Consider the following 17,668-nt stretch of genomic DNA (forward strand, 5'->3'; position numbering starts at 1 on the left):
TACTTTTTCCTCTATAAGTTTCAATGTCTCTGGTTTTATGTGGAGTTCCTTAATCCATTTAGATTTGAACTTAGTACAAGGAGATAGGAATGGATCAATTCACATTCTTCTACAAGATAACTGCCAGTTGTGCCAGCACCATTTGTTAAAAATGCTGTCATTTTTCCACTGGATGTTTTTTGTTCCCTTGTGAAAGATCAAGGGACCATAGGTGTATTGGTTCATTTCTGGGTCTTCAATTCTATTCCATTGGTCTAATTGTCTGTCGCTATACCAGTACCATGCAGTTTTTTTTTTTTTTTAATCACAATTGCTCTGTAGTACAGCTTTGGGTCGGGCACAGTGTTTCCACAGGAGGTTTTTTTATCCTTGAGAAGAGTTTTTGCTATCCTAGGTTTTTTGTTATTCCAGATGAATTTGCAGATTGCCCTTTCTAATTCATTGAAGAATTGAGTTGGAATTTTGATGGGTATTGTATTGAATCTGTGGAACGCTTTTGGCAACATAGCCATTATTACTATATTGATCCTGCCAATCCATGAGCATGGGAGATCTTTCCATCTTCTGAGATCTTCTATAATTTCTTTCTTCAGAGACTTGAAGTCCTTTCAACAGATCTTTCACTTCCTTAGAGTCACGCCAAGGTATTTTATGTTATTTGTGACTATTGAGAAGGGTGTTTTTCCCTAAATTCTTTCTCAGCCTGTTTATCCTTTGTGTAGAGAAAGGCCATTGACTTGTTTGAATAAATTTTATATCCAGATACTTCATTGAACCTGTTTATCAGGTTTAGGAGTTCTCTGGTGGAATTTTTAGGATCATTTATATATACTATCATATCATCTGCCAAAAGTGATATTTTGACTTCTTCCTTTCTAATTTGTATCCCCTTGATCTCCTTTTGTTGTCGAATTCCTCTGCCTAGGACTTCAAGAACAATGCTGAATAGGTAGGGAGAAAGTGTGCAGCCTTGTCTAGTCCCTGATTTTAGTGGGATTGCTTCCAGGTTCTCACAATTTACTTTGATGTTGGCTACTGGTTTGCTGCAGATTGCTTTTATCATGTTTAGGTATGGGCTTTGAATTCTTGATCTTTCCAAGACTTTTATCATGAATGGATGTTGGATTTTGTCAAATGCTTTCTGGGCATCTAACGAGATGATCATGTGGCTTTTGTCTTTGAGTTTGTTTATATACTGAATTAGGTTGATGGATTTCCATATATTGAACCATCTCTGCATCCCTGGGATGAAACCTACTTGGTCAGGATGGATGATTGTTTTGACGTTTTCTTTGACTGTGTTAGCGAGAATTTTATTGAGGATTTTTGCATCGATATTCATAAGGGAAATTGGTCTGAAGTTCTCTATCTTTTTTGGGACTTTTTGTGGTTTAGGTATCAGAGTAATTGTGGCTTCATAGAATGAGTTGGGTAAATTACCTTCTACTATTTTGTGGAATAGTTTGTGAAGAACTGGGATTAGAGTTTCTTTGAAGGTCTGATAGAACTCTGCACTAAACCGATCTGGTCCTGGGCTTTTTTTGGTTGCGAGACTATTAATGACTGCTTCTCTTTATTTAGGGGATATAGGACTGTTTAGATCATTAACATGATCTTGATTTAACTTTGGTACCTGGTATCCGTCTAGTAACTTTTCCATTTCATCCAGGTTCTACAGTTTTGTTGAGTATAGCCTTTTGTAGCAGGATCTGATGATATTTTGGATTTCTTCAGGATATGTTGTTATGTCTCCCTTTTCATTTCTGATTTTGTTAATTAGGATGCTTTCCCTGTGCCCTTTATTGAGTCTGGCTAAGGGTTTATCTATCTTGTTGATTTTCTCAAAGAACCAGCTCCTCATTTGTTTGATTCTTTGAATAGTTTTTGTTTCCACAGGGTTTATATTGCCCCTGAGTTTGATTATTTCCTGCCATCTACTCCTCTTGGGTGAATTGGTTCCTTTTGTTCCAGAGGTTTTAGGTGTGCTGTCAAGCTGCTAATGTGTGCTCTCTCTAGTTTCTTCTTGGAGGCACTCAGAGCTATGAGTTTTCCTCTTAGAAATGCTTTCATTGTGTCCCATAAGTTTGGGTACATTGTGGCTTCATTTTCATTCAACTCTAAAAAGTCCTTAATTTTCTTTTTTATTCATTCCTTGACCATGGTATCATTGAGAAAAGTGTTGTTCATTTCCTACGTGAATGTTGACTTTCTATTATTTATTTTGTTATTGAAGATCAGCCTTAGTCCATGGTGATCTGATAGGATGCATGGGACAATTTCAATATTTTTGTATCTGTTGAGGCTTGTTTTGTGACCAATTATGTGGTCAGTTTTGGAGAAGGTACCATAAGGTGCTGAGAAGAAGGTATATCCTTTTGTTTTAGGATAAAATGTTCTGTAGATATCTGTTAGATCCATTTGTTTCATAACTTCTTTTAGTTTCACTGTGTCCCTGTTTAGTTTCTGTTTCCATGATCTGTCCATTGGTGAAAGTGGTGTGTTGAAGTCTCCCACTATTATTGTGTGAGGTGCAATGTGTGGCTTTACTAAAGTTTCTTTAATGAATGAGGCTGCCTTTGTATTTGGAGCATAGATATTCAGAATTGAGAGTTCTTCTTGGAAGATTTTACCTTTGAGGAGTATGAAGTGCCCCTCCTTGTCTTTTTTGAGGTCTTTGGGTTGGAAGTCACTTTTATTAGATATTAGAATGGCTACTCTAGCTTGTTCCTTCAGACCATTTGCTTGGAAAATTGTTTTCCAGCCTTTCACTCTGAGGTAGTGTCTGTCTTTTTCCCTGAGATGGGTTTCCTGTAAGTCGCAAAATGTTGGGTCTTGTTTGTGTAGCCAACCTGTTAGTCTATGTCTTTTTATTGGGGAGTTGAGTCCATTGATATTAAGAGATATTAAGGAAAAGTAATTGAAGGTGGCATTCTGTTTTTGTGGCTGTCTTCTTTTAGGTTTGTTGAAGGATTACTTTCTTGCTTTTTCTAGGACATGGTTTCGGTCCTTGTATTGGCTTTTTTCTGTTATTATCCTTTGAAGGGCTGGATTCGTGGAAAGATAATGTGTGAATTTGGTTCGGTCTTGGAATATTTTGGTTTCTCTATCTATGGTAATTGAAAGTTTGGCTGGGTACAATAACCTGGGCTGGCATTTGTGTTCTCTTAGTGTCTGTATAACATCTGTCCAGGTTCTTCTAGCTTTAATCGTCTCTGGTGAAAAATCTGGTGTAATTCTGATAGGCTTGCCTTTGTATGTTATTTGACCTTTTTCCCTTACTGCTTCTAATATTCTATCTTTATTTAGTGCATTTGTTGTTCTGATTATTATGTGTCAGGAGATATTTCTTTTCTGGTCCAGTCTATTTGGAGTTCTGTAGACTTCTTGTATGTTTATGGGCATCTCTTTCTTTAGGTTTGGGAAGTTTTCTTCTATAATTTTGTTGAAGATATTCGCTGGCCCTTTGAGTTGAAAATCTTCATTCTCATTTACTCCTATTATCCGTAGGTTTGGTCTTCTCATTGTGTCCTGGATTTCTTGGATGTTTTGATTTAGGATCTTTTTACGTTTTGCATTTTCTTTGATTGTTGTGCCCATGTTCTCTATGGAATCTTCTGCACCTGAGATTCTCTCTTCCATCTCTTGTATTCTGTTGCTGATGCTTGCATCTATGGTTCCAAATTTCTTTCCTAGGTTTTCTATCTCCAGCATTTCCTCACTTTCGGTTTTCTTTATTGTGTTTACTTCCCTTTTTAGGTCTAGTATGGTTTTGTTCATTTCCATCACCTGTTTGGATGTGTTTTCTTGTTTTTCTATAAGGACTTTCAACTCTTTAGCAGTGTTCTCCTGTATTTCTTTAAGTGAGTTATTAAAGACCTTCTTGATGTCTTCTACCATCATCATGAGATATGCCTTTAAATCTGGGTCTAGGTTTTAGGGTGTTTGGGGGTGCCCTGGGCTGACTGAGGTGAGAGTACTGGGTTCTGATGATGGTGAGTGGTCTTGGTTTTTTTTAGTAAGATTCTTACTTCTGCCTTTTGCCATCTGGTAATCTCTGGAGTCAATTGTTATAGTTGTCTCTGGTTAGAGCTTGTTCCTCTTGTGATTTTGTTATTCTCTACCAGCAGATCTAGGAGACTAGCTCTCTCCTGAGTTTCAGCAGTCAGAGCACTCTCTGCAGGCAGGCTTTCTTTTTTCAGGGAAGGTGCACAGATATCTGGTGTTCAGACTTGTCTCCTGGCAGAAGATGAAGGCCTGAAACAGGACCTGTCCCAGAAGCTCTTAGCTTCTGTAGTCCACACTCTCACCTGTGCAGACTAGTCTCAGTGGAGTCTGGGAACCAAGATGTCTACCACAGATGCTCAGGTAAAATCTTCCTGGGCCGGGCAGACACCTATCCTCTGACAGGGAAGGTGCCTGGATGTCTGGAGCCCGAAATGGGGGCTGCCTCAGAAGCTCTGTGGGTCCTGCCTGTCCCAGAAGCTGTTAGCTTCTGTAGTCCACACTCTCACCTGTACAGACTAGTCTAGGTGGAGTCCGGGAACCAAAATGCCTCCTGCAGATGCTCAGGCTCCATGTAGATTTTTATATTTCAGTTTGTTTATATGGTATATTATACGTATTGATTGTTGTATGGTGAATCATGTCTGCGTCTCTGGGATGAAGCCTACTTGATTATGGTAAATGATTATTTTGAAGAGTTCTTAGATTTAGTTTCCAAGGTTTTTTTTGTTTTTGTTTTGTTTTGTTTTTTTTTTTTGACAATTTTATTTGAATCTATATTTGTAAGCTAATGGTCTGTAACCCTTTTTTCTTGCATCTAGGTATCAGGGTAATTCTTGTCTCCAAAACGGATTGACAATATTCCTTTTGTATTTCTTTGTAGACTAATTTAAGGAGAATTGGAGTTAATTCTTCTTTGAAAATCTGGTAGAATACTATGCTAAAACTATCCAGACATTTTTTGGAGGGGGTTTGGGAGACTTTTAACTTTCATTTCACCAGGAGTTATGGGTTGTTTTAAATTCTGAAAGTATCTTAATTTAATTATTGTAATTTGAATGTATTGAGAAAAGTATCTATTCTTTAAAGTTTCCAAATTAGCAAAATTTAGGCTGTTAAAGTATGATGTAATAGTTCTCCGGATTTCCTAGGTGTCTGTAGTTATGTCCTTTTCATTTCTGATGTTGTTAATTTGGATAAGGGCTTGTTAATCTTATTTATTTATCAAAAATAACAACTTTTTATTACATCTATTCCTTTCATTGTTTTTTTTTAATCCATTTTACTGATTTCTATCTAACGTTTGATTGTTTATCACCTACTACTTTGAGGTATAATTCTTTTTCTTTTATTCTAAATAGCTTTAGAGCATGCAGTGAAGTTACTATTATTAGGTCTCTTCAAATATTTATTATTATTATTTTTAAGAATTAATTATTTTATATATATCAGTAGACTGTAGCTGTCTTCAGGCACAATGGAAGAGGGCATCCGATACCATCACATATTGTTGTGAGCCTCAGTGTCATTGCCCAGAATTGAACTAAGAACTTCTGGGAGAGCAGTCAGTGCCCTTAACTGCTGAGTAATTTTTCTCCACCGATTATTATTATTTTTAAATATAGAGATATAGTTCTATGAATTTGCTTCTTAAACTCACCTTCCTTACTTCACTTATAAGTTTGCGTATACTGTGTATTCATTTTTATACAATTCAAGGGAACGTTTAATTTCTTTATTAGTTAATTTCTTGACTCCAGTTTCATTCAATAGTGAGTTATTCACTTTCCATCACTTTGTAAGGTTTCTATTGCTTGTGTTGTTTTTTTTTTATATCGAGCATTAATCTGTAATGCAGGGTGTTATTTTGATTTTCTTGTATTTGTTGAGACTTGTTTTATATGTGAATATGTGAGCAATATTGGGGAAAGTTGAAGTCGAACTTTCTGGATATGTCAGGCTATACAGACTCACTATTTGTTAAGACAGAGTCACATGTTGTTTTCTGAGTCTTGAACAGTGGGAGGACATGTGTTGTTTGCAGTAATTAATTCTTCTTTTTTCCTGAGACTGGTTAACCGTATTAGGCTGGACTTTTCCTTCTAGTGTCTTCTGTAGGCTTGTCTTTGTTGATAGACAATTTTTTTTTTTAAATTTTGGTTTTATTATGGAATGTCTTATATTTTCTAGGTATGATAACTAAATGTATTGCTGGGTATAATATTGTGGTTAGTTTCTATTTTCTCTTTGAGATGCAGAATATTTATTCACACTTTTCTGGCTTTTAGAATTTTCATTGACAAGTCAGGTGTAATTTTACTCCATCTTTCTCTGTATGTTACTTGATCTTTCCCCTTGTAGCTTTTGATATTATTTCTTTGTTCAGTATGTTTAGTGGGTTAACTATTATGTTCATGAACCATGGGTACTTACTTTTCTGTTCCAGTCTATTTGGTATTCTGTATGTTTCTTGTACTTTGATAGGTATCTCCTTCTTTATGATAGAGAAATTTTCTTCCATGATTCTGTAGAATATGTATTTTTATGCCTTTGATCTAGGTTTCTTCTAGTTCTCTATTTCTATTATTCTTAGACTTGATCTTTTCTATAATGTTCAAATGTTCTTGGATATTTTTGTCAAGATTTTTTTTTTTTTGAGCTTAAAATTTAGATTTTAGATTAGCATTTTGTTTTGGTCTGGGGGTATCCTTTTCTCTTATTATATGTTCAGTTCCTGAGATTCTTTCTTCCATATATTATATTACTTTGATAAGTCTTGCCTCTGAGGTTGCTGTTTGAGTCACTAAATTTTTCATTTCTATGTGTCCATTAGTTTGGGTTTTCTTTACTGATACTGTTTCTCCTTTGAAGTGTTAAAATGCTTTATCCATTTCTTCCCACTGGCTTGTTCTCTCTCTCTCTCTCTCTCTCTCTCTCTCTCTCTCTCTCTCTCTCTCTCTCTGTGTGTGTGTGTGTGTGTGTGTGTGTGTGCGTGTATTATAGATTTCTTTAAGAGATTTATTAATGTCCTTTTTGAGGATCTCCATCATGTTCATGAAGGTTATTTTAATGTCTTAGCCTTGTGTTTTATCTATATTGCAATACTCAGGGCCTGTTGTGGTAGGGTTGCTATATTTTAATGATGTTATTAATTGTATTTTCATGCTGGCATCCAGCCATCTGTATTTCAGAAGATTGTAGTTTTAGATGCTGATATATGGTTTTGTTTTTGTTGGGTTGGCATTTCCTTCCCAATTTTTTTTGCCTGCTTTGCTCCTTAAGATAGTGTGGCTAGGCCCCAGCATAGTCTCACAAGAGACAGCTATATCAGGGTCCTTTCAGCAAAATCTTGCTAGTATATGCAATGGTGTCAGCGTTTGGAGGCTAATTATGGAATGGATCCCTGGGTATGGCAGTCTCTAGATGGCCCATCCTTTCGTCGCAGCTCCAAACTTTGTCTATGTAACTCCTTCCATGAGTGTTTTGTTCCCAATTCTAAGAAGGGGCAAAGTATCCACACTTTGGTCTTCGTTCTTCTTGAGTTAGTCAGCTATTGGATGGATCACGGGGCCCCCATTGGAGGAGCTAGAGAAAGTACCCAAGGAGCTGGGGGGATCTGCAACCCCTAAGGTGGAACAACAATATGAACAAACCAGTATCCCCCGGAACTCGTGTCTTTAGCTGCATATGTATCAGAAGATAGCCTAGTTGGCCATCAGTGGAAAGAGAGGCCCATTGGTCGTGCAAAACTTATAAGCCTCAGTACAGGGGAACGCCAGGGCCAAGAAGTGGGTGTGGGTGGGTGGGGGAGTGGGTAGGGGAGGGTGTGAGGGACTTTGGGGATAGCATTAGAAATGTAAATGAAATAAATACCTAATAAAAAAAAGATAGTGTGGCTATGTGTTACCTGGTAGGAAAATTTTCTGGGATCCTGATAGGAGTAGCTAATGAAGTAAAATGTGTTTTGGAATGTTTTCATACCTTTGTCTCATAAGGGTCATACATGTAAATTGTTTACCCCTACTATTAATCCAAGACATCTACTGTATTTTATATAGAGACTTTGTCTTTTCTGAACATTTCATATAAATTATATGTCGGGCTGGAGAGATGGCTCAGTGGTTAAGAGCACCGACTGCTCTTCTGAAGGTCCTGAGTTCAAATCCCATCAACCACATGGTGGCTCACAACCATCTGTAACGAGATCTGATGCCCTCTTCTGCAGTGTCTGAAAACAACTACAGTGTACTTACATTTAATGAATAAATTAATTAAAAAACAAAACAAACTGTAAAACTATCATCCTGTATCCCCATGTTTACCTAACTATAACACAGACACACACACACACACTGACCCTTACACCTTTGTAGGGTTCTACTCACAAAACAGTAATACTTTAAAAAAAAAGAAAGAAAGAAAGAAAGAAAGAGGGCTGGAGAGATGGCTCAGCGGTTAAGAGCACTGACTGCTCTTCTGAAGGTCCTGAGTTCAAATCCCAGCAACCACATGGTGGCTCACAACCATCCATAATGAAATCTGACGCCCTCTTCTGGTAAGTCTGAAGACAACTACAGAGTACTTAGATATGATAATAAATCTTTAAAAAAAAATTATATGTCTCTGGCTTCTCCCTTTTATTGTAACATTCAGAAATTCACCTAAAACCCATCTGTGTCAGTTGTCTGTCCTTTTTGTGACTGGACTGTAGTTGCATTATATTTTGCCTACTTATTAGGAAGGTTATGGATATGTATTGTAGTTTCCAGTTTGGGTCCATTTTTATTAATATTGCTATGAGCCTTATATAATAACAAACCTTATATGTAAATCTTTGTGTGGATACATAGCTAAGACAATTTAATTTAATTAATCCTTTAATTTAAACTCTCAAACTTTACTACAATGATTGAGATATATAACATTCTTACTAATATTTCACAACAAAGACAACTGGCACAGCTATGTCCTAGGTAAATTCTATAATGATGTACTAAGTGAGAGAGCCAGAGACATATGAAATAATTTATATGAAGTTTACAAGAAAGACAAACTCTCCGCCGGGCGTGGTGGCGCACGCCTTTAATCCCAGCACTCGGGAGGCAGAGGCAGGCGGATTTCCGAGTTCGAGGCCAGCCTGGTCTACAAAGTGAGTTCCAGGACAGCCAGGGCTACACAGAGAAACCCTGTCTCGAAAAACCAAAAAAAAAAAAAAAAAAAAAAAAAAAAAAAAAAAGACAAACTCTCTGAACATGATGTAGGAGATGTCTTGGACTAAAAGCTGTGGCTTAAAAAAGTGCACATGTATTGGGACCCTTATTAGGCAAGGGTATGAAAACATTCCACACAGATCTGGTCTTCCTAAATTTTTTGTACATTTGTGATATTAGTTGGATTTTGTTTGATTTATTATAGTCATACTTGTATGAATCAAGTGCTTTTGTGTGCTTAGTGTTCATTTCTATAATAGCTAATATTTTTAAAAGTATTTTCAGGTTCTTGTAACTACTTTTCTTCTATAAATGTTAATTTACCTTCCCCATTTTGCTAAAGTATAATTTTATGGAATCTAGATTCAAGCCTTTAATATATATAAATAAAACACATATAAAAATATGTGTTTTGCAAATATTTTCTGATTATACTCATAATTGATTCATTCACATAAATTCAATACTAAAAGATCTTTTAAAAACATATATGTAAAATGGAGAGATGGTTTACCTGTTAAGAGTGCTTGTTGTCCCTATAGAGGACCTGAGTTCAGTTCCTAACCCTCATTTCTTAGACCTGAAAACTGCCTGTGACTCCAGCTGCAAGGGATCTAACATCCTCTTTTGGTTTCCTCAGGCAGCTGTACATGTGTGCCATGCACAAAGACACATACACACACACACACACACACACACACACACACACACACACACTTACATAAAAATATGTTATCTTAAGAAGGAACATATAATGTTGGGAGAGAAAAGGCAAAGGGAGATAACAAAGGACTGGAGGGAACAAAAAAAGAGAGAGTTTGATGAAAACATTGTATACATATATAAAATTCTCAAGCAATTTTAAAGTAAAGTAAAATAAAAGCACATATTATCCACATATCTTGAGTAAGTATTTCTCCTAATTACATGTGAATTGAAAATGTAATTGCAAGCTGTGTACTTTTCAGGAAAGTGCTTGACATTTACTCTCAACACATTTCGTTTGAATGCGCATAGGCTTGTTTGCCTCTTAATTTGTTAGTATGAGGTCTGACATTATAGTTCTGGAAACAAAATTTGAAAAGTTGCTTTATTGTTTTATGTTGTTCAACTGGAACTCAGCAGCTCAATGTTCCCCCAGATATTTGCTATGTGGTTCTCTTTAAAGGGTCCCTCAACAAAACAGTATACAGGATTTAGAAAATATCTGAAATTCCATTAAGCTTTTTTGTGTGATTAAATTGCTTACTCATTTTCCTACAAAATTACATGCTTATCATATTATGGTAATTTTATTTCTAATAGGAAATATATTAGCTTTTGTTGTGAGTATTTTATATGGGATTTTTAGTGTGCTCAGTATGCATGAATTTTAATTTTGTATTTTTTTTGTTAAGATAACAAAAAAAAAACCCCACCAGTGTGACCATTTTTAAAAGTAGTTTAAAGTGTTAAATATCAGCTAATTAAAATTGTCCTTTGGACTGGATATCAAATGTAGATAATTTGGTTGTGAATAAGGTGTGAAAAAACACTATACTGTTAAGCTGATGTGTTAAATTTAATGTTTGTTTCAATTAAGAAAAGTATATTCATATTCGTAAGTGAAGTAATGACAAGAGAATCAGAGCCTTTTAGAACATTAAAAAATAATAAGTAACTTCTATACTAAGATAGACATTAACTGTAATATGCAAAATCAGTAAACTACTTATCAAAACAGAATGAAAATTTATATTTTTATGGTGACAGAAACTGTTCTTGATCAAATTCCTCTCAGTTTTCCTTTGGGAATGTAGGCTCAACTTCAGTATTATGAAGGCCATAGCACACATTATTTTGTCCATAACACCCACCAAGATACTTTATTAAATCCTCAGACAGCATCTGTTAATTCAAAACCATGTTACAAGGAGGCCTATCTGGTAAAAATACCTATCCATGGAAACTCAATAATATATTGTATCTCCAGCCCATGACTATCCTTTTGCAAACACTTTAAAAATGAGTATGTACTGATCCTTTTTCCTGGTAGGTTTATTTTCTATAACATAGAAACATCTTTCTCCAGTACCTGTGAACTATATCTTGGACAAGTAGGCAACATCAAGGCTAGAATCTATGTACCAGTGGCCCTTGAAGGGTAGGATCTAACTTTATAGTCCACATTTAGCCAATATAGGTGACCAGATCACATGGAACATTCCCACTTAACCCTCTAGTTTTGTTCTTTTCTCTTACCCTATGAAACTTTCTGCCTTTAATGTGTGTGCTGTTGAACAAAGTCCATACAGAAGTCTATTTCCTCCTTTCAGTACTCTGAAAAAAAGCTTTCATTTTGTCTTAACCAGTATTTAGTAAATAATTTTCTTTTCATAATGGCACCTTGATCATTGTAGTCACTGGAGACAATCCAATGATCCTTGATTCCCCACTATGTCTGTTGATATGCCAACTGTGGTGATTTGAATATGCTTGGCCCAGGTAGTGGCACTATTAGGAAGCTTGGTCTCATTGGAATAGGTGTGGACTTGTTGGATTAAGTGTGCCACTGTGGGGCCACTTTGTAGAAGCTCCTCATAGTTGCATGGAAGTGAGCTTACTGTTTGCCTTAGGAACAAGGCAGAACTCTCAACTCTTTCCACATCATGCTTGCCTGGATGCTGCAATGCTCCTGCCTTGTTGATGATGGACTGATCCTCTAAACATGTAAGCCAGACCCAATTAAATGTTGTCCTTTATAAGTATTACCTTGTTCATGGTGTCTGTTAGCAGCAGTAAAACTATAACTAAGACTCCAACTTTTTGCTGTCTTGAAGGTCCAGACTACCTTTTTATTGTTGGTATGTCTAGGATAGTCACTATGGTGTCTTTGCACGATGTTCCTTTTAAAGTAGATGGCAAAGCAGTATCTGAAGTGATTTTAGTAATACAAAAATGATACTATGTTTCTATTTTGCTTACAATAAATCACTAAATCCTGATTTTATCTTAAGTAAAACTCCAGTCCTTAATAGACTAACAAGTGATATCCCACCCCCTTTTAACCACTGTGAGTACTTATTTGATTATCAGTTTATTGCCTGTGGTCTGGATCTGCCCACCCTGGCTGCTTTAATATTTTTGAATTTTCTTTCTGTGCCTTCTTTATGTCCTGTCTTAGGCTTCTGAAATTTAAATATCATGTTATCTCTTATGTTTCATATCTATTAAAAATAATTCTTCATAAGTAAGTTATTTCCCAGCAACATTTATTTAAAATTGATTCTTTCATGTATCCTACTAGTCTAAATAGAAAATCCTCTGTTGATTTACTATTGGTTTTCTTTTTCTTTTCTTTTTTTTTTTTTTTTTTTTTGGACTTTGCTAGCATTCTTGGATGCAGAATTAAACTCATAACATTTTAAGCTTTAACAGCACCAAAATCATTTAACTGCAAGAGATGTCTAAGGGTTGAGCACAATATAGTAACTACAGCATCTGGGATGTTGCATATGATTTCTAAGCAAAGTTTCCTATTTCTATGTTGACAACATGAGCAGTGATGTGATAATAAGTTGATGGGCACTGGCCAAGGAATCCATTAACTTCTGGATCCTTTCCATTTTTACATCCAGCTAGGTTGTGATGTTCAAGGGCTACATGACTAGTTCCAGTGCATCCCGGATTCACTTATAATAAGCAATGTCACTAATAAAGCACAAGTGTTAAATTGTATATATAGTTTTTGGCTAAATTCTCATTTACCCTGGAATCAATATTTGTGTTAATATTATAAGGAAAATTAATTGAATATCAAATTCTTCAATATCCCTGAGGTCATAAAAACATAAAAAGGCTGAAGAAATAGTAGATAATCTTTTTCCTTCCATATTGGGATACTTTTAATTTCTGAATATTGTATCTGTGACTCTTCTAAAGCAGCAGTATCTGACATCAGCATTAAATGACAGATAGAGAAAGGACATTGACATTAGAAATGTTTATAAACTTTTAAGCTTTAACTTGAGCGTGGTGCGAGATGTTAACATCCATAGATACAGATTCTAACTTTGATTTTCATGTAAATGTTTTTCAATGTAAGAGTTATGTTTTTTATTGTATTTCATTCATTTCTCCCCTCCCCTGAATATAAGAAGGCAAGCTATATCAGAAACTCTTAACATGATAGTTCTTAAGTAAACAAAATAGTCTCAATTTTTTTTTCTGTAATCTGATTTTTGTGAAACTAAATAGTCTACTTTAATGTATTTCATTTTAAGGTATCTCAGATTACTTGAAAATTAGTGGATTATAAATAGCTCAAAAATATAAGATTTATAGGTCTGATTTCTTGTTTTTAAAGGCTAACACACTGTTAGGCAGTCTTATACTTAATAATAAGTTTTTAAGCAGCTGCCAAAAATGACTTTGTAATGAGTTTTTTAATGTATGGGTACATTAACATTTAAAAGATATTTAAAATAGCATCAATAGTTTTTATTCAAATGATGAAAAAATCTATTTTTTTACAAAATGTTAATAAACAAAACATTCTTAGGAAATAGTGGCAAACCATAAATATACATTCCAATGAATTTGTTATGTTTTTTAAAGATTTTTTTAGTTACTTTGCAATGACATGCATGTAGAAATTAGAGGATAATTCGCAGTAGTCAGGTTGCTCCTTTTATTCTGTGGGTGCAAGGGTCAAATTCAGTTTGTAAAGCTTGGTGACAAGACCCTTTATCTGCTGACCTATTTCATCTGTTCTACTGTGTATTATTCTAAATGATAAGTGAAATATTTGATGACATTCCTTTCTACTTTATGTCAAATCAAACTTTTATTTGATAGAGAATAAATTTGATTAATATTAATTAATTGGCTAATTAATACAGTGTCAAAAACTGGGTGGATTAAGGAATGTGCTTTTGTGAGCATTCTGTGTCTCGAATTAAGTAACAGGAACACTGGTGAATACAGAACTTGGAACAGTTATAAAGTCAGCTTTTTATTTTGAAAGAATTCAGTGATACATTTAAAGATGACTTAATTTCTAGAACCTATTTTAAGTGAATAAATATGGCAGAGAACATATGTAATAGGATAAAAAAACCTGGCCAGGGAATCATATGGAAAATTTTCACAGGGCATATTTTTTAAAAGAAATAACTCAGATATGTCATTAATTTGTACCTTCCATTATTTAATTTGCTGTACAATGAAAAATAAAAATCTTGAAACAAAAATTGGCACTTATTTATTTCTTGTAAATAAAATTAAGATGATTTTGAAACAAAATAGAAAACAAAATTAATACTTTCTATTTATGATCTTAAAACTTTGTTTCTTGTCCACTTATATTCTCTCATTAAAGTAAATAACTACATTCCTGTAGGAAATGTCCTCAATCAGTTTCAGTTATAATCATGTAGGTAAATTTGTAAAGGTTGCAGGAACATTAGCTAAACCCCAAGGATGCCCTGCTTGTACTGGAGGCTCCAGGCAAAAGAGAAAAGAGTGACAGAGAGAGATGTTTTCATCATACTAATTAAACATAAAAGCAAAGGGTTAGTTACAGAGCTTGATCAGAGACAACGAAAGCCGGAGTCCCTGTCTACCTTTCCATAATTAATATTTGTTAGGTATTAACAGGATTGGAAGGAAAAAAAAGTTCCGATTTAAGTTGCTCAATTTGGTCTCGGCATCATTAAAAATAAGCTTCCACCTGCTTCTAATTTTCTTGTTGATTATAAAGGTCATTGGCTGTTTGAACAGTGGGGAAAAAAAGCACTTTAGAGGAGCATGCAAATGAGTACTCAGACAAGGAGGCCTGTATGCTAATGAGCAAGGGCTTGATCAGTATGCAGGTGTGAACCCTTACTACAATAAACATTCAGGAATACCTTTCAGCTCACAAGGGCACTCATTTGTGTGTGCACAGCAACAGCATGAATCCATCATTTCAAATTGTACTAAGTCCTTCAATTACCTTTGTGAAAATGGGTGATTATTATATTTTTACATTATATAGCAACGGGTCTTAAAAGTAGACCCTGAAATTCTAACCAAAAAATATAAATATCGTTAAAATAGCATTGTAGATTACCTTAAAATATATTTACATATAGTATAATATACACACTATAATTACATTACCAATGTTCCATTTACTCTTATCTGTAGTTTTTAAACTTCTACAAAAAATAAAGTGAAAGGATCTATTATTCATTATGAAGCTTGAATCACATAATCTTTTTATATCATCTTTGTTCAGCATTAGCACATCTTCACTTGAGAGAGATCGTTATTCTAATTTGGTGAAAGAAAGTTGAGGCTAGATTTTTTTCAGCGGCAAAGAGCTGGTTATTTCTTTGAAGCTGTAGACTCTCACTGTTCCTGCAAGCTATGTGACTGTAACCATCTTCTTCCATAGATTGTGCTGATAAGTTCTTGTTGGGGTTGAATGTCACACTCCCCAGTTGAGAATCACTGTCATTAGCACTGAAGAATACTGTTCCTAAGGTATTACATTACCGTCATTCATACCTAATATTTAGAAAATGCCTCATGATTGTGGATCTAGGATCTGGAAAAGTGATGTTATGTCTGTTCTATTGTCTCTAGTCTTTGTGCATCTCTTTTAATTTGATCGATTGTATTCTAAGAAGTTTATGACTGACAACAAATCCCCATAATAACTACTGGATATAATTAAAAGATTTTTATATGTTTGTATTTTCCATTCAGGTTTTTATCATTTCCTCTTTTACTTATTATAGAATTAATCCAGTATCAAGGAACATGATCTGTAGTCACTAGTATGTTTCAAGGGTTTTTCTTGTTTTAACATTCATCCTCCAATGTTTTTCTATGTGACAGTTTCCTTCAAAAACTAAAAGCATACATTATTTTTATGGTCTTACATATTTTGAGTACATTTTAAAATGTGTCATGCAGAAATGCTGACGACAATGCCATTTCACACCTTCTCCCACAAAGCACAGCCAGCATGTCATGTCCACTGTGGACCTGGATCATCTTTAACACGTCATAGTTCAGCAAGAGAAAGTCTGAATTGATGTCCTCTCCCAAATGGCTTCTAATACTGAAACCATATCACCTACATGTTTGGGTTATCTGATTCTCCCAAAGCTATTTTGCTTTGTTTCTTTACTGAGAATTTTTTAAACATTTAGACAAATCATTAAGAAAAAATGTATTTTAGTGAATACTTTATTAAAATTGTTTCTGGAATTTATTTATGTTGGATTTCTATTCATGTTGATGTGTCAATGTTAATATACAGAATCAAACTATGTTTTCAGTCCTAAAGACACTGACTTTGATTCTCTTAAAGACAAACCCTACCTAAACCATTTCTCTAGCCATATGCTTTTCAAAATGCACTTTCGCTAACAAAAGAGACTCCTTATGATATTTTAATGTATTATACCATGTTCTTCACTCATAGTTAATTCCTGATTACCCTCATTCTATATTTCTTGCATTCATGGATCTGAGTGGTCTTCAATCAACAATGAAAGAAAGTAAATATGTGAAAATAATGAAAAACTATAACTCTAGAAGAATGGTCTTCACAGTTAAGCTACCCTCAAAGAAAAAACCAGAATCATTTATTGTTTATGGTTTACTTTTATTGACTGTTTTCCTGTGTTTCTCTCTGTCTTCCATCTCTACACTACTTACTTGCTCATAATAGTGCCACCTGAGGCCTCTGATTGTCTTCTGTGTCGCACAGGCAGGGGTCATCTAGGATTCTCTGTGTAGAATTTATCCTGCTTTTTAGTATATTTGCCTATACCTTAGCAAAAATGGATCAGGGTGTTTAAACAAATTGATTTTTTTTTACCTCAGTACTAAGAATCTTAGTACATGTTTATCATTCAGATAGAAGTTCTAGGTTCATATAAACAGACACATGTTTTATAATATCATCAACAATAAAATATGCACCTTATTGTGCAAACCATATCCAGCTTCTATTTGTCCAGTGCATTTGAGGCTAGTGCTTATGTACTATGTCAAAAAGGCTCAATACCACATGCTGAGAAGTATTGTGAAAAAAGGTAAACAGAATCAAGGAAATGTAAACAAAAGGGCATGGACATAAAAAATAAAGGAAAAAAGAAAAAAAAAAGGTAAAATCTAGGAGTTGGTCTAGGAACATTGGACAATTCACCAGGCTGAAATTCATAAAATCTAATTTTGGCCCCTTATAGAAGAGTTAAAATCTGAGAGTCTAGTATATCCCGATGAGAAGATGGGAAACTGTAAATGTGTAATGTTTTTATTATGAGTTAGAGAAACATATATAGTAAATCTTTCAGTCTTCTAGTCAATCTTTTCAACAAATTCTTCAAGATCCAGAAGATATTAGGGGCCTCAGTAAAAATATAATGAATTATAATTATTTTAAATTTGCAAATCTTCCTTGAGCAGGTTCAGTAAAT

The sequence above is a fragment of the Mus caroli genome, unplaced genomic scaffold, assembly GCF_978045245.1.
Source record: "Mus caroli unplaced genomic scaffold, Mus_caroli_1 scaffold_9, whole genome shotgun sequence".
NCBI lineage: Eukaryota > Metazoa > Chordata > Mammalia > Rodentia > Muridae > Mus > Mus caroli.